General features: G+C 32.2%; 1 protein-coding gene across 1 annotated transcript in view; it reads right to left on the minus strand.

Annotated features, from left to right (window-relative positions):
• The window catches only part of LOC106463456 (phospholipase D1-like), a 132,810-nt gene extending 115,438 nt beyond the window's left edge, over positions 1 to 17,372 (minus strand). Inside the window, exon 1 of the mRNA XM_022390947.1 lies at positions 17,240 to 17,372. The gene's annotated coding sequence lies outside the window, so the exon portion shown is untranslated. The remainder of the gene's footprint in view (positions 1 to 17,239) is intronic.
• Between the last annotated feature and the right edge of the window lie 588 nt (positions 17,373 to 17,960).

A 17,960-nucleotide genomic window follows, 5' to 3' on the forward strand; every position in this document is an offset into this window, starting at 1 on the left:
GAATTAAAACCAAACTTTAATAAGGATGTGTACATGGCAAGGAATAATTAACCAAACTAAGCATTATCTTCCATGTGTACATGTGAATAAGTAATGAACGAGATATAGATATTACCTTCTATGTGGACAGGTAAGGAGTAAGTATTAGATCTAAAGATTAATATAGATGTGTACAAGTGAAGAAGTAATGAACAAGAACTAAACATTATTTCAAGGTATACATGTTAAAGAATAAACAACTAGAATCAAACATTAATAATTATGTATACATGGCAAGGTACAATTAATTAAGACTAAGCATTATCTACTAAGAGTACATGTGAAGAAGTAAAGAACGAGATGTAAACACCCCCTTCCATTTGGACATATGAAGGAGAAATAATCCAGAATGAAATAATAATAACTATGTGTTACATGGGAAAGAGCAACTAACTGTAACTAAACATTAACATCTTTGTTTACATAGTAAGGAATATGTAAATATGACCAACCAACAATGTCTATGTGTACATGTGAAAGAGATATGAATTATGGCTAAACATAAGAGATCAAATGATAAATATTAAGGAGTAAGTAACTATAATTAAACATTATAGTCTAAGTAGTACAAGTTAAGGAGTGACAAACAAGATCTAAATGAAATATTGCATGTGAACATGGGAAGGAGTAATAAACAATATCTGAACATTAAGTCCTATGAGATATGTATTAATGAAGAATAAACTATCTCTAAACAATAATGTCTATGTGTTACCTGGTAAGGTAGGTCAGACGAGGCATAAAACAGCAGAAGCAAACTGAGCCCAAAAATAAATGAGGGGTGTGGCACGAACAGGAGAGAAGAAAAAGAAACAATGGGTAAAAAGCTTATGTAAGTCAGGAAAGCTGAGAGATATTCAGTAGGTAGAGAAGTACTGGGTGAGGAGTCGCTTCATTTCAACCTCTTCAACTTCAGCTTCAAATTCTGTGAAGGGGAATGTGTGGCAGGGACAGAAGAAGAAGGTCCAGGTGACAACATGGACCCCCACCACACAGTGGATGATGTGACATTACTCTTCTTCTTACTATATTTTCAACCCGAAAATGCATGATCTCAAGAGGCAAAAACTTCCTAAATTATTGGTAACAGTGAGTAATATTTGTATCCATAGCAGCAGAAAAAATAATTCATGGAAAAATATGAATTCACATTGAACGGTTGAAAATACAAAGTACAGTTGTTGAAGTAGTTGAAGTGCTCAATCTCCCCCAAAAGCAACTCATAGGGTGCCTTAGTTGACTGACCCAGTTCTGTAAGTAACTAGGGCAAGAGGATAGTGGATTCCTTGATTTACATTCTATTATATTAAAAACAAAATACTCTATATGACAAAAAATTTTATGTATCAACTAAGGTAGTAGGAAACATATGGTAATCTTGCATACAACACCAGCAAAAATATAAAAGTACTTAATATGATGAAATATGTGGACCTCGAGTTATGAATAGTACAAAAACAAATCTGTAATTTAAAGGTTTAAGTAACCATTTTCTTACACTACTTTTTTTAAAGAAATTTTTTGCCTAAAAGATTAAGTGGTTGCCGATTGATACAATGATATAAAAGTATGTATTATTGTTATTATTCATAGAATAAATTAGATATCAGAAAATGACATAACATGCTCAAGATTTTGATAAATAAGGAATGTAGCATTTCAATGAGTTAATTCAGGATTTTTTTAAGCGTAGAGGTGAAATTAAGTAGAATATTCCAAAAATAAAACATTAATGATTTATATCCAATTAAGCTTGAATATTATAATGCAACCAACAAAAATTTACAAATTTCCCAAATTATGTTTTATTTCTATGGAGACATAATAGAAACAAACTTTGTAGTTTTTTAGTTCAAATACTTACTTAATTTAAAAGCAAGCAAAATTAATGCTAGTACTCCACCAGTTATCCTCTTTCTCTCTATGTTCTACAAGTATTCTACCTTTATCCATAACAGTGTCAACATAAAGTTGTCATAATGTTTCACAAACATAATCATTACAGTAAAAACAAATACTAAAGTACTTCATCACATTAATCTCGTGTTAAATGAGGATCTATCGGAAAATTTAATACCTGAATTAATTTTGTTCTCATGATAGAGAATACACCTTTTCTATTAATGCTGTTGGTCTAACTTAAACCACATTAAAATGCTATAAAATTTATGATTAATTTTTCAAACTATACTGTACTACTCATGACTAACTTGTATGAGATTTTAGAAATACTACTAACTCATTACTACATAACTATCTTCACTACATTTTATGTTAATATATTTTAGTTTTGGCTGCTTCTATTGGGAATTTAATCATAATTGTAAAAATATCAGTTATTAACTAGACCAACAGTTTAAAAACCGAGTTGCACAAAGCATCAGAAAGGGTAACAAGACAAGACACAGTGAAACACAAATATAATTTTTATTTAAATTTTTTTATAAAATAATGATTCTAAAATTTTTTTGAACAAATAAACAAAAACAAGTGGGTTGTGAACTAGAAAGACTGGAAACCCCTGCTCTAGAGATCAGGTATACGTACTTTGTGCATCAAAATCCTTCTCTAACATTTGTAATAAGTACACCACATTATTTTAAGAATTAGTCTACATAACTGAACTGGTTGTTAATGGTGATCCAAAGTAAGACATGATGGTGGTAAGCTTTGCTTGGTGCTGTCCAAACTTACAATTACTGTAATTTCAACAAAAAAATTCCATCCTTCCTGAACTTATTTATTAAGAAAGTTTCTGTCTCAATAATTTACAAAATTAAATTTCTTTTCATACACATAGGTCTGAAAATGACTTCAGTTTTTTTTTCAATAACATATCTATTCATCTTAAATAGCACTTACAGCATAAGCTTCATATCAACATTTTTTATTTCAGACACTTAAATTTTATTTGTCCATAAATAACTTATCTAAAACTTAAGTTTCTTAAATTGTAATTTTGTTGAAATAACTAAGCATCTTAAACTATAATTTTTTTAGGTTTAAGACTGATCATAATATAAATGATTATGTAAACCTGTCATAGGATGAAATTTATATGGACTAGAATGCTGTATTTTATTTGTGGTAAACTGGTGTACTATTTGTGATTAAGAAACTTTTTGTCAGGTGATGATATCTTCTATACAAACACAAAAACAGAATTAATTGTGAAAGACATGATTTTTAAGTAAACTTCTCATAGCTTTTATATGTATGTAGATGTAAGAAAAACTAGTAGTAGTCTGCCTTTCAGGATGAAAAAAAGCATAAATGGTCTTAATCAATACTTCAAATACAAAGGGCATCACTGTGATAACAAAACAAGTTGAAGTTAAATAATAATACGAACATAAAGTGAAATAAAAATTATAAATATTCATAAATTTAAGATGTCAATCATGAAACTAAGAGTATGCATACTATAGGACTACCTTTTCTATTTTTAAAATAGTATCTATGCTATGTTTGTTCATACAGCTACAGAATAAAAGGATTATGAAGTATTACTAATACAAAATAGTACTGGATATTATTTTGATCACTTAGTATAATAAAAATAGATTTTTACTCTTTCAGTAAAAATTCTTTTGATAAATGTTTTTTAAATGTCTACAACAATTTAAGACCTATGATTTACACAAATTACCATTAATCTTTATGAGGAATGAAACAAAAGCAAAAATTAGATATATCATAATTTTTTCAGTCTCTGAATTTATAACACAGAGCTACACTAACAAAAGATAACACAAAAAACAGGGAGTTTTTAAGAGCTACAATAACAGAAGATATAATACAAAAACAGAGAGTCAAACTTTACTATCTTTAAATTCAAAATAATATGGAATACCTTCTTTGGGTTACTTCTCACAGCAGTAATTTGTTTCAAAACAATAAACTATGTAACAAATTGAGAATTCTTGACCATCAAGACACTGTGGTTGCTTGTATGCAAGAGTGAGCTTATATGTAGTAGTATAACTAAACATTTCACTGTAAAATAACACAAAGTACTTTAAGGTGATGAAACTAGTATATACAGACTTCAGCAAATTTATAAACAAGTGTCAACTAAATCATTTATAAACCATTTCTGCAAGTCTACAATTTAATAAAATTGGAACTTAAACTTATGTCAGAAAAGATAGTTGTAATAACGTGTTACTTTATAATCTGAAAAGTAAAATACCACATTTTGCTGCATACACTGTATACTAACTCTATATAAATTCACAATCTTATGAAATCACTTCCTCCTTAAGAAGAAAAAGGGGAACGAAAAGTTTCACTACAGCATTGCCTACTAGAACTTTACACCTATGGGAAAATGCAATTACATTTTCAATATTTGCAAGTTCAAAACCCACATGTAAGTTATGCTCCTAGTAGTTTCTTTTAGGACTAAATTTTAAAATATTTTCAGCTTACAAAAACAAATTATTTTTATGTTTATATAAAGGGAAAATACTTCATTTTTCAGACTTTAGTTCCTTATTCTTCATGCAAGTTAACTAGTTCATGTACATTATATATATGAAATTACTACACTTTTTTACTTATGAGTCAAAAAATATTTTCTACGTTCATATTTATTTCAACACGTAATTATTCTGTATGTATTTTACCTACAATTTAAGTTCAGGAAACAACCTATCACAAATGAACTCATTAATACTAACTTACAGTAACATATTTCAGTTTCAATAAAATATGTGAGAAAAACTAGAGTACTAAATAATCAGAACATGAGAAGAAAAATAACACTTCAATATATCTGATCATAGTTTAGCATAAAGACCATTAATAGCAAAATAAATACCTCTTATTAAAATATCCTTTCACTATTACTTAATAATTATGATTTGTTCAGTGAGATTATGCACAAGTTACCACTCATGCAAGAAACTATTTTACAAAAAACATATCCTTAGCATATTTGGTTTTTATATTAAAATGATTAACACCTTCAATTAAAACACTGGAAAAAAAAGGCTTAAAGCTACATATTCTCTCAAATTTGAGTACACAGTTGTTTATGCAGCTTGTGATATTCTACACAGACCATAGACAGTTACCATGTGTGTAGATTAGTTATGAAACAGAATAAGATAAATACTTTGATGCTGAAAGTAAATCTTATTAATTACTTTCAATGTTTATACATATCAGAAAGATATATGAATCTTGTTTACATCATAATGTATTATACTTTGTATATGAATATATTTATATTTATAAATAAATCTTTATATGTATGTGTGTATGTATGTATAACACTATATGTCTTGACATTAAACATGAGTGCCATTAATAGCCAGAGGCCATGGATTTTCATTGTATTCTTTGAGTTGTGAATTTTCCCATTTTCCATTTCAAAGAAAAATAAAGACAATCTTCATTAAAATCCAGTTTTCAGGAAATTATGCATTTCAAAACAGAAGGTATATACTAATTATGCTTATAAGTGTGGTTATGTTATTGAAATTAATATTTGTGACTAAATCATAATGACTGAAGAACTTTTGCAAATGCATAAAAACATATCTTTAGTTTCTCATAAACATTTCTACTATTTTCATGAAACAAAAGATTAATTTTAAGTATGAGCATACCTACAGTTTCCCTATTTCTTTAAAACAAATGAAGATTGGTTGACAAACCTTAATTTTTACAAACTAAAATCCTAACCTTCAGCAAAATAAACTAAGTGTAGAAGTAAAACAAAGAAACTATGCATATTTATAAAATTCACAAATAAATAGTTATGTTCTGACTTACAATACCTTCTTGAAGTCTTCTAACAACATACACAGTACATCATGATATGGGTAATACCACCATAAGGTTGTTTTACCAATGACCACATATAGTACAAACATATACACATATATAAGCAGTCTAAGTTATTAAAGAGTTTTTCACTACTACAAAGCAAGTATGTTTCATGCTGAAGATGAGTGAGTAAAAAATACTGTAAATGTAAATAGACACAACTAACTAAATTTATCTCACAACTGTACAATTCTCCATTACACTTTATCTAAAAATGCTATGACAAAATACCCACATCATGACTAATAAACACGTACTCTCTGTTCCACCTGGACTCATGTGCTTTGACTTACACCTGCCATACATTGAACATATTTTACATCAGATACGGTAACTATGTATAGCGGTAAGGTGAGTCACAACAGATGAAAACAAAAAATATAGGCAGACAGACTGTCTCCTCCAACTTGAACTCATACATGTTAACTAAAATTAGTTTTGAGCTATAATTACATTCAACAGATGTTCATAATGTCACTTTTATGTTCAATAACATATATGAGGTACATAAACACATCAATTTAATGCAATAAACCAAATCACAACTTCAAAAACTTTTCAGAGGTTTCTTTAAATTAAGTTGCTTTTTAATGAAGCACTATCTAATTTCAATCAGTTATACAATAACACACAATATGTATAACAATGTATAAGTTTTAAATTTCTATTGATTTACTAGTTACCAAAAATCCACATACCTAAAACAAAAACATTGGTAATCTAGAATTTTACACCTGAATTCATTCACATAAAGAAGTGCTGCATATTTTAAAGGTAAAATGTAACTTATAAATAGCAACACTTGATACTGACAACCCTGCCCTACTTCCCACCATATTGCGCTGCCTACTCAGGCTCTCTCCAGAAGGATCGCACAACTGTTGAGGAACTCTCCAAGTTGACCACCCTAGCAGCTAGGAACTGGCAGTGGCAAGAGTTTCCCATACTCTACTCGATGATCAGGGGTGGAAAATTCACACTGGGAAAACACCAGGGAGGTATCCGGACCTGAATGAACCTAACCCCCACAAAGGTCTTATACTGCAGAAAATGCAATGAATTACTGCAAAACCCAATTTGAAAAGTCAGCATGCACGAGTGAGGGAAGTGGGCAGACACTTCCCCATTTCTGGCTTTTTCATGATAGTCCATAGATTGCACAGTCTAAAAGGGACAATTATACTCTCACATACTTGTGGAAAACCCCATCTCAATTGTGGGATCTTGAGGATTCAGATTGGATTAGTTTAATGCTTTCTGTTAACCTTGACTCAATATGATTTTAGGAAAGTAATTATACCCTGTGAGGAAACACTGGTCACCAGGTGGATTCTGAGAAGTGAACTGGAGTACATTCAAACAGGTAAGGAAATAAAAAAAAACACCCATTAAGGACAGTGAGTAGACTGGAGGGAGGTATATCCTGAAGATGGAACTGCTAGATTGTAGAGATGATGGTAGATGATATTTAGGCATAGTCCACATTCCAGCCTGGAGTATGTCATAAAAGGATCATCAAATGTATGATACTAAAGAATAAATCAAGTGGCAGATTTGATGTGATACAGCATGCAAACATCTCTCTCCAGTGAGGAATAGACGATCAATAGGAGCTGACTAATTCATCCAATAAGAATAGATGACGAGAAATCCTTAGAAGAAATGGGGTTCCATGGCAAAAAAAAGCAATTGTAAGAACTCCTGTGAATGCCAAGTAACTTCTGACAGCCCGAACTGGACACAAAAGGCTATTAGGGTCAGTATTATCATAGAGGGCCAAGATCAACGAAAGAGAAATGGAAGGAAAGGTATGACCTCCCTCCCTAGCTGCCCAAGTCTTAGGAATAAACAAGCAGTCAGGGAATAAAATCATGGAAGATCTGTGAAAAAAAGTACCAGGACAAGAAATAAGTTTTAACCTTCTTGCTACAGGTAGTTCAAAATATAATTAAACTACTTTATTATATGTATATGAATAAACTTGGAATCAAAATTTAGTTATTAAATCAGGTTTTATTATTACATAAGTTTTAAGTTATTAATTTTATAAAGAAATATTAAGTGAATCCTCAATCTCTCCTACTACGAGAATCATGGCATTTGTTCTCTAGGCCTTCCCCTTCTCTAATTTATTTACCACCTTCTCTGAAGTACAGAATTTAAAGTAACTTACTTATTATAATATTGATATTACTAAGGCAAAGTCTAATTTTTACAGTCTTCTTATTTGTTTATGGAATCAACACTAGAAAATCAGATCAACTTGCCACATCCATCTGTCACATCCTCTCTATCACAAATTGACAATAATTCTATCTAGCATTTTATATAATTTATAACTAACAGAAAGGCAATATTCTAATCTACTGAATAATATACAATAACAAGTTGTTTACAGTATAGAGTGTTGTCATTATCATCTTCAGTTTGAAGGCTTATGTCATGGTGTTCAGTTCAAGCAGCTAAAGAAATTACTTTAAGACATTCTTGTCTTAGTAGAAAGCTAATTAACCCCAAAGTGACCATCAAAGTGCCATTTAATGTGTTTTGTGCATCTTCATGAAATTTGGCAGGTTTTCAATAGACATTACAAGTCTTTTATATACAAAAAAATCAATTTGTTAATTAAGTATCTTTGCTAAAACTTTGTCTGTGATTAAATGGAGTCAGGGTGTTGATTGCTCCGTGTGCAAATTGATTTTCATGTTAAAATTAAAGATACTCTGTTTCATCTGAAAATTGTCAACTTTCATTTGCATAATCCCTACAGTCTCCTAAATAAATTTCAAATGTTTTTTCTGCTAAAACTTGTTTTCACCACCCTATCTCTATGTACAGTTGGTTGACATAACCAACTCTGTAATCACCATTAAAAAATACAAACTAAATCTAAATTACCCATTTTTCCTCCTAGAATGGCTACAAATTATAGTCGGATACTACAATTTTTTTTTTATCCTAAATAGCTTAAAACTCCTAACAGTATACATCTGTTTTTACTTGATTTTATTGTTTTATTGCCCTTTGACCCATGTATAACTAATAATCCTGCCATTACTGTATTGAATGACAAAAAACAAGACTTGCTACATTTTAGTTACTTTTATAATAATAAATACATCACTTACCTGTGACCTCTTGTTCTTTTTTGTGGTCAACTGTCAATGAAATTTAAGCCTACTTTTTTGTTTTATACTAATGTCACAAGTACACTTACATTTTATTTACTTACACAATGCACCTAAGAACACAAAATAACAACAGGCACAAAGCAAACAATATTCTATAACTATCATAATTTATCTGACTTTTTAACTATGGCATAAGAGCCTTTAAATTTTATCTTAAGCTTGTTGACATAACCTCCATGAGAGAAAATATCAAACTGAAGTAAAAATAGACAATACTCTGTATTGAAAACAACATAATATAACACATCATTTAATATATTAAAAATGTACCTTTCTATTGGTTATAAATAATATAGTATAAAATGTCATACTGCAAATTTGTGAAAGAGAGGATGTGACAGGTGGGCATGGCAAGTGGGTCTGATTTTCTAGTTTATGAGTCTGTAAACAAATAAGATTGAAGGCTATAAGAATTATGCTTTGCCTTAGTAATATCTATATTATATTGAGTAATTTACAATGAATTCTGTACTTCTCAGAGTTGAGGTAAATAAATTTGAGATGAGGGAACACCTAGGGAATAAATATCATAATCCTAATACTACAGAAGATTGAGGATAGTTTAAAATATTTTCTTATAGAATTAAGAACTTAAAACATATAATAATGAGACTTGATTTAATAACTACATTTTGATTCCAATTTCATTCATATACAAAGCTAACAAAGTACTTTATTAAATTTTGAATATAACTCTCTAAATAAGTCATGAAATGCACACTTTGACCTACCCATAGTGAGAGGGTTAACTTTTAATAGTTATAGGAAATGTTTTGCTTTTTGTGTTATTATTCTGTGTTCTTAGGTGTAGTATTTAAGTAAAAAAAAATATTTAGTGTACTAATACCATCATTATAATAAAATTAGGCTTAAATTTCATCAGCAACTGACAATAAAAAACAAGAGATCAAATGTACTACATTTCTTGTTTTTCATGTATATAATTTATTTATAGTTATAAGAGAAACTAAATCATAAAGATTAGAAACTTATTAGGTTAGATAAGGTAAGATAATGAAAAATAACAGTAATAATAGAAATTCATCATGAGGTATGCTCAAGACCAGCTCATGCATTACATCATTCAGTATCATAACATGAGCTACACATTTGCTGAGTGATTTACAAATTGTATGGTGGGATTATTAATAAGACACCATTCAAATGGCAATAAAACAATAAAATTAAGTAGAAACAGATTTAGACTGTTATAAGCCTTAAGCTATTTAGGATAAACAAATGTAGTTTTCTGTTACAATCTGCAGTTATTCTAGAAAGAAAAAAGGGTAACTTAGATCTATTTTGTATTATTTTTATGGTGATTACAAGGTTAGTAAAATTGAGCAAGTTTGCATAGAGTTAAGGTAGAGAAAATAACAATATAATAAAAAGTTTTACTAAAAAGAATAGTTGGCATTTAGTTAGGAGGTTTTAGAGTTTACACAAACTAAATTTGAAAATTTTCAAATGAAGAAAAGTATTTTTAATCTTAGCATGAAAATCACTGTGTACTGGACAAATTTACAGTAAAAATACCTAATTAAAAAATCTGATTTTGTAATGTTTACTGAAAGCTTGCCAAATTGTGGGAATATACATGAAACATATTGAAAGTTATAGTACGGAAACTCTGATGGTTACTTTGTGGTTCCAGGGTCAGTCACATTGACAAACCCCATAAGTAAAAACTAAAGAGATGTGGTATAAATAGTAAGTGGCCAAGGGTTTAAACATGACTTGTGTAAGAGCATGTAGAACCACATAAAGGTTGTAGTTAAGCAAAGGAACAAGACAAGGGGAATGATGAATTAGAAAGAACCAAAACAAAAATTTAAAGAACAGGAGGAAGTGACAGAACCATAGAGAAAATGGCAAATGGTAGACAACAAGGCCACCTAATAGCCTGGGATGACAATTCTTGGTCAAGCAACCCAGTCCAGAAAGTTGAAAGGTAAGCAACAGTAGGATAGCCAGATAGTAATGAGTGGCAAATAGACCAGTGGCAAGAAACATGCCATTTTTGTTGATAGTCAAAGAATAGAAGGGCAAAATGAACAGGATAATATAAAGGCTATGCAATCGGCAAAAGCTGACTAGTAAGCAAAGGGCAGGACAAATCCCATGTGTGAAGACAAAATGTTGACATTCATGGATGAAAGAGAGACATGCAAAATCAGAGCAAAAGGGAATGTGACAAAGGTAAAGGAAGAGGTGCCCAGTACATCAGTTGGTGAAGAAGAGGAAACTAAAACTGAGCTGACCAAAAAGGTGCTACCATCAGGACCAGACAAGGATGTCACAAATGAACATCAAGACATTTGAGAGAAGATGAAAAGTAGGGTAGACAAACAGAAATGGTGAAATCAGTCCTGGTTGAGGACATCCACAGCCAGAGCTGTTGGATGAGATAATATGGACCAGAAGAGGATGAGTTTGGTATTGAGAAAAATGGCAAGGGCATCAATCATTGGCATGCCCAACTGGAAACAAGTCCAACAAAATACCTGAGGATGGAATGACCACTCTATAGAAAGAATCCTGTCCAGATAAGAGAGTCAATCCACCACCAAGTTCAAAACTCCATGGACATGACAAACTATCAGTAGAACCTGATGTGAGTGTGCCCAAAACAAAAATTCCAATGTGCAAAAGCAAAGGTTTCTGGAGAAAGTTCTACCCTAATGATTGAATGTGAAATGACCATAGAATTGTTGGAATTGGATATCACCAAATGATCCATAAAATGAGGTAAGAAATAGATAGATGGCCAAGTGTTCCATAACACTGATGTGGAGGGTATGTTCCACAGGAGACCAAATCTTAAAAGTTGTAGAGTTCTCCAAAGATGCAATCCAATCTATAAAAGATGTGTCAATGATGAGATGAAAATCCAGACAGGGGGTAGCAGTGAAATGCCAACCATAGTACTAGCATGATCCAGCTATCAAGAGAAGAGAAGGCAGCAGCATCACTATAGAGGACAGAGGATCACAGGAGATTTTTCCATTTGTCACTCAAAGTCAATTGAAAAAGCCTCTTGTGAGGTGGGCCTACAGGGACAAGATACTCCAGAAATGCAAATATCCCTAAATGAGATATAACTTCTTGCAAGGGAAATATAAAATGGGCAAGCATCCATATCCCACAGGTGAGTGGGGGAAGGCTGATCCAGACCTTGTTGAGAATTAAAAAAGACTCTAAAGTAAGGCAAGTACTGAGTCAGAATCAGGAACGACTTGGAAAACTTCACCAGCCAACCCAGATAAGATACTGCAGAAGAAGTGAGGTAGCCAGGAAGAGACAAGAAGAATCCAGTTGTTCTGTTATCAACGGAAATGAAGTACAAATCTATGTACATGGTGAGAAAATTCTTCCTTGACTCAGTTGAAGACATAAGTGGCTGAAGCTATGCTGAAGGAGAGAGCTCAAAACTGGTACACCTAGCCTGGTGAACAAAATGAAAGAAACAACATAAAGACAGGACAATCAGAACATGGAGAAAGGTATCTGAGATGTCAAACTTGTTCATCCATAGACTAGGGGAAAGGAACAGAGAGGAAGAAATCTCTCCATCTTGAACAAAGGAAATACCAGATAGTGGTTGGGAGAGAGGAAAAGTCAATGACAGAATGCCAATCCTCTATCTTTTTAGGAACAACAAAGAGGCAAGAATAAAACCCTGGGGTGAAGTAAATGACACTCATGGTGGCTCTCATGTAAAAAAAAAAATCCAATGCCATGTCCTTGATACACAGAAGGTGCTGAGGATTAGAAGGAAAAGGAAAAGAAAAATAGGAAACAGAAGGGATGAGAAGTGAAGAGAAAAGCCATGTGTAAGGATATGAATGACCTACAAGTCAATTTCAAAATGGGTCCAAAGGTCTGTAAACATAAACAGATGTGCTCCTATAGAGGTACAAAGGGAGGGAGTCATCAAGTAGAAATATGGTGGCCAATTGGACAGGAAGGAGTGGCAAGTGGTAGAGCAAGAGGTAGAGGATTCATGGGGTTAAGGAACATGAGTGTTCTCACAAGGCTGTGAAAGATGGAAAAGAGGGGATAGGTTTTGGGCAGGTTTGGCCTAAGTCTCCAATGCATTAGAAACACCTTCGAAGAATTCAAGACAAAGAAGAAGAGTCACATGGATGTCACAATAGTAAGAGTGGAGAAGACAAATGATAGAGAGAAGAGCATCACAATCCAGAATGTCCCTAAAACAGAGGAACCAAGTAAGCATGAACAAGGCAGAAGATGAAACCCTGGCCAAGGTGTTGAAAAGGACTAACTGTAAAAATCCAGAAAACTATCAAGATCATGCTGTAGAGCTTCAGATAGGGGATGAAGAGAAGATAGCTAACAAAGAAGATAGGTTAGAAAAAGGCAAAGACAGGAAAAATTGAGCACTGGAGAGTGTTATTGGAGACAGAGGATCAGTCCCCCATGTGGGTAGAAGGCACTCTGGGGAAATGGAATCCAAGAATGGAAAATGGAAATGGCCATAAGGAGTTCTGACATTGAGGAGGACAAGGCATTTGAAACTGAAAACAAAGCTGATTCCCAAACATGTTAACATGGATTTGTATGTCTGGAGAAGGAGGAAAATCAAATCATTTTCAGATGAGAGTTGTAATAAGGAATAGAAAGAATCAAAAGACATAGGAGAAAGGAAAAGTAAAAAACAAACCTGAGTAATTAAATCCAGATAGAGATTTGGAGTAGGAACACTGTCCTCAAGAGGCAAAGAGGCAAGAAAAAGCATCAAAGAACCCTTTGACTACAAAGAGAAAAGAGTAATAACCCAGAGTACAACTCAGAATAGGGGTAAATACTCTCTCAATGGTATTCTTGGTCAAGAGATCTGAGACCACATCCTTGTGATGCTGAAGATAAATGGGACTGAAGGGAGGAGGAAAGAAAACCAGAAAATCTGGAAGGGGGAGGAGAAGAGAAGTGGAAAGATAAGTCATGGGTGAAAGTCTGAAGAACCCAACTGTTGGCCGAAAATGAGACCAAATACTGGTGAGGAGAGCCAGGCAGGCTCCCATAGAGCCATACCAGACAGGGTTGTCACTGACAAGACAAGTGATGACCATAACATCAGAAAGTGGAAGGACAGGACACTGGAATGGGAAGGGGAAACATGGATTCAGCTGGCCTAGAGCAGAAACAGTGGGGTGAGGTTAACAAAGAAGAGAAACCAAAGTAAACAATAAAACTAATGCTGGGCCTAGATTAGCCCAGGTTTCCAGTGAGTCAGAAAAAACCCAAAACCTTTGGATGAAGAAAAGGATCCTGACAAAGATAATGGAGATAAGTGTGAAGGAGGAGTACATTAGCTACGAGAGCATCTCATCCCAATAAGTCCCAACAGCAGAGGAACCAAATAAGGAGGGATAGAGCAGAAGAAGAATTGCAATCCCAACAGCAGAGGAACCAAATAAGGAGGGATAGAGCAGAAGAGGAATTGCAATGCAATGTGGTGAAAAGAAGAGAAAAAACTTCTCCAACAATCCCTCTGGAAAGCAATGAAATGCCTCTTAAATAATGTGAAGTGATGAGAGATAACACAAGAGGGTGGTAAGAAACAGACAAAGGTTTGAAAATTAGGCACTAGAAAGGGAAGTAGAAGTTAAGTGGTCTACCCCAAGCAGGTAAAAGAGATTCCAAAGACTGGGAATTGGATAACAGAAATGAAGAATGACTGTTATTCAGAATAAAAGAGTTAAGTAGACAAGGATGATGAATCATGTTAGTACAAATGCTGAGTTGTTTGAGAAACAAGTCCACATGGACCCTAGTATCAGGTGAAGGAGGGAAGAAAAGTAATCTTGACTATGGGTTTTGTGTAGTAAAAAAAGTAATGGGTAATGGTGAGTAATCACCAAATGTTTTTGTTTTGTTTTTATATTAGTGAAATTAAAGAAACCACAATGATTATGTGAAAAACATGAACACTAAACCAAGTAAACCTGAACAAAAATTAACTTAAACTATTGCATACCTCAAGTAACTGATTAAAAAATTTTGGAACATATCCATTATAGACAATGCTGAAAAAAATTATGAAGTTAATTTGAGTGCTGAAGGGGATCTACTATGCAAGGAGGTTGTGTTGCCCTCCTATTGGTGGAGGGCTATCATTCCATGATGATATCCTGCACTAGCACAGTTCATGTTAAACACTTGTGTTTCAGGTGGAAGGTAGCTCAAGGCTAATGGCATGCAAATTTCATAGCCAGATGTGAAAAGGAAGCATGCTATTCTATGTGCAGAGGTGAAATTTTACATGTTACTCTACCAGATGTATATGACAATACACTTCACATAAGGAATGTATGCTTTATATTTATGAGAATTCACTAAGCTTATTGAACCCCAAAAATCAAATGTTTTTTAAGTATCAATTTTCACAACATTAACAAATTAAATTATCTTACTGAACAATTTTTCATCAATAAATGACATAGATTACAAGTGAAGGTCACACATTAGATTCATAAAGGGCCCTACTTACTATATGTATCTAATAGAATACAGAATTAATGATAGAAAAAGTGTGAAAATGGATGATGCCATTAGTAATGTTTCACTCATTCAGAAGCACAGGAATAGTCATAGTAGCTGCATCAAAATAGGAAATATGAGTTTCAATTTTTAAAGTGTGTGATGTATTGCATTTGGTATTTGAAATCTAGAAAAAAAGACTTACTTCATGCATTAGGAAGAGATTAGTGTTGACAAAATATAAAAGGATTAGGGTGCGATTGCTGAAAAAATTTTGTGTTTATGTGTGATGAAATGAGCCAATAGATTTCTTAAATCTAAATATAGAAATTTCAAATTTACGAGTGAAAGATAATTGTAATCTACAACGTATTAAAACCTCAGATGAAGTCTCAATTAGCATTCTGTATGCAGTTTTGGTTCTCTAGCAATAGGAAGAATACCAATACCATTTGAGTTTTTTACAATTACAATAGTAGCATCAGATGTACTAATATTACAGTAACACAGCAGTCTATTTTACTTTTATTTGTTTTAGTTTTACTTTAGTTAGTAATATCACTTATCGCTCTAAAAGTACTAGCACAAGTAGTGCTAAACTTCAAGAGTGAACCGTAGCACAACTTGTAGGACAGTCCTTCTTCTAATTACCCCAAAGGAACCAAAAGAACCCATTTTATTAAAGTAAAAATTTGGTAATTGAATACAAATTTATAAGCATAAAGATATTGAGAAAAGTTTCCTTGTCAAAACACCATTTGTAACTAACAAGTTTAATTTTCTTTTGACCTTTATTTTACTTTATGGATATCATTTTGTTACTATATTTATTTGACATTTGTTCTTTCATAGATTTTGTCTTTGTGTTCTTGTTTTTTGATGTTGTGATTGTGTATGTATTGGGACTCAATTTTACTTTATGGGTATTGTTTAAGTCAGTTGTTACCAATCTTTTCATGTTACATACCCTAGTCAGACCTTTCAGCTAGTGGCATATTCTTGATAGACATCAATTTTTTTTATAAAGTGGTTTATGTCAATAAAAAGGTAAATAAAAAAAAATTCAAGGATCAGACCAAAATATGCAAATACTAGGTTCTGAGTACTGGACTATTTTGGAACTTCACCAAGACTTCCCTTCTATTTTGAGGCATAGGATTTATTTTCTTTATGGCGTTTTTATGAAGAAGAAGAAGAAAGAAAAAAAAAAAAAGTCTTGTGAACCCCTATGGGTACACTACCACACACCTACTAGGAAACCATAGGTTTAAATAATAAATTTGTGTGTGGGAATTTTTTTTCACTTCAATTTCTATCTTCTAACGGTAGCATCTTAGTACAGAACTTTTTTTTTCAGTAACGTTTTTTTATCTTAAAATATCTCCTCTTGGGTTCTTTCCGCTAATTTGGGTAATTAAATAAGACTCTTTGGAGTTTGTATGTTATATTAACATATTATCGTCACTAGTAGTATAACTATAACATATAAGTATTACTGCGAGTTGCAATAATGCTTTGTTACTGTTGCGTTAATCACTTCCTTCTGCCAGTTCTGGTTATATATTTTTTATAATATTTATACGATTTACACTTACAAATTACACTTTTTTACAATATAATTTATAAAATAAATCATAAATAAAATAAGGGTTAAAATCATTTGAGCTTACCACAATCATCAGTTAATCTCTTATCAAACATAGCCAAGGCATAGTACAACGATTTTAAACCTTTTGTATTTCTTATCACTAAGACTACACATTAACGTAACGTAAATTAACACTACTTACAAGTAGTACTAATTCACAAATTACGTGAAATATTTACAAAAAATATATATATAACAATAATGCTCCAATAGCAACAGGTACTTGACGCCCTCTAGAGCTGATATTTAATTCTATAAGAGTATATATTTCAATATTGATTATAATGCCAGTTCTTCAAGTTCATCTTGATTTTTAATATAATTTACACTTACAGTATAATTTATAAAATAAACGCATAAAGTAATGTTACATACGTTCTAAATAAAAACAGTGAAACACATTAAATTCATCCATACTAACCATTATGATAATTTTTTTATGCAAAATAGTTTACAAACGCAGACCAATTTTAGTTCAAAATTTTGAATTCGCTAAATATTACAAATAACAAATATTAAGCAGTGGTTGTTGTTATTGTTTGTTATTAAGCACAAAGCTACACAAAAGTCTATCTGAGCTCTGCCCTCCCGGTTTATAGCAGTATAAGTCCGCAGACATGCCGCTGTGACACTAGGGGCCATATTAAGTAGTATTTTGTAAAATAATAACAAAAAAACATATTGTTACGCCTCCGTTCGTTAGTTAATTTTCCATAAAAATTATTTCCGAAGAAACTTTAGCG

The sequence above is a fragment of the Limulus polyphemus genome, unplaced genomic scaffold (genome assembly GCF_000517525.1).
Source record: "Limulus polyphemus unplaced genomic scaffold, Limulus_polyphemus-2.1.2 Scaffold1413, whole genome shotgun sequence".
NCBI lineage: Eukaryota > Metazoa > Arthropoda > Merostomata > Xiphosura > Limulidae > Limulus > Limulus polyphemus.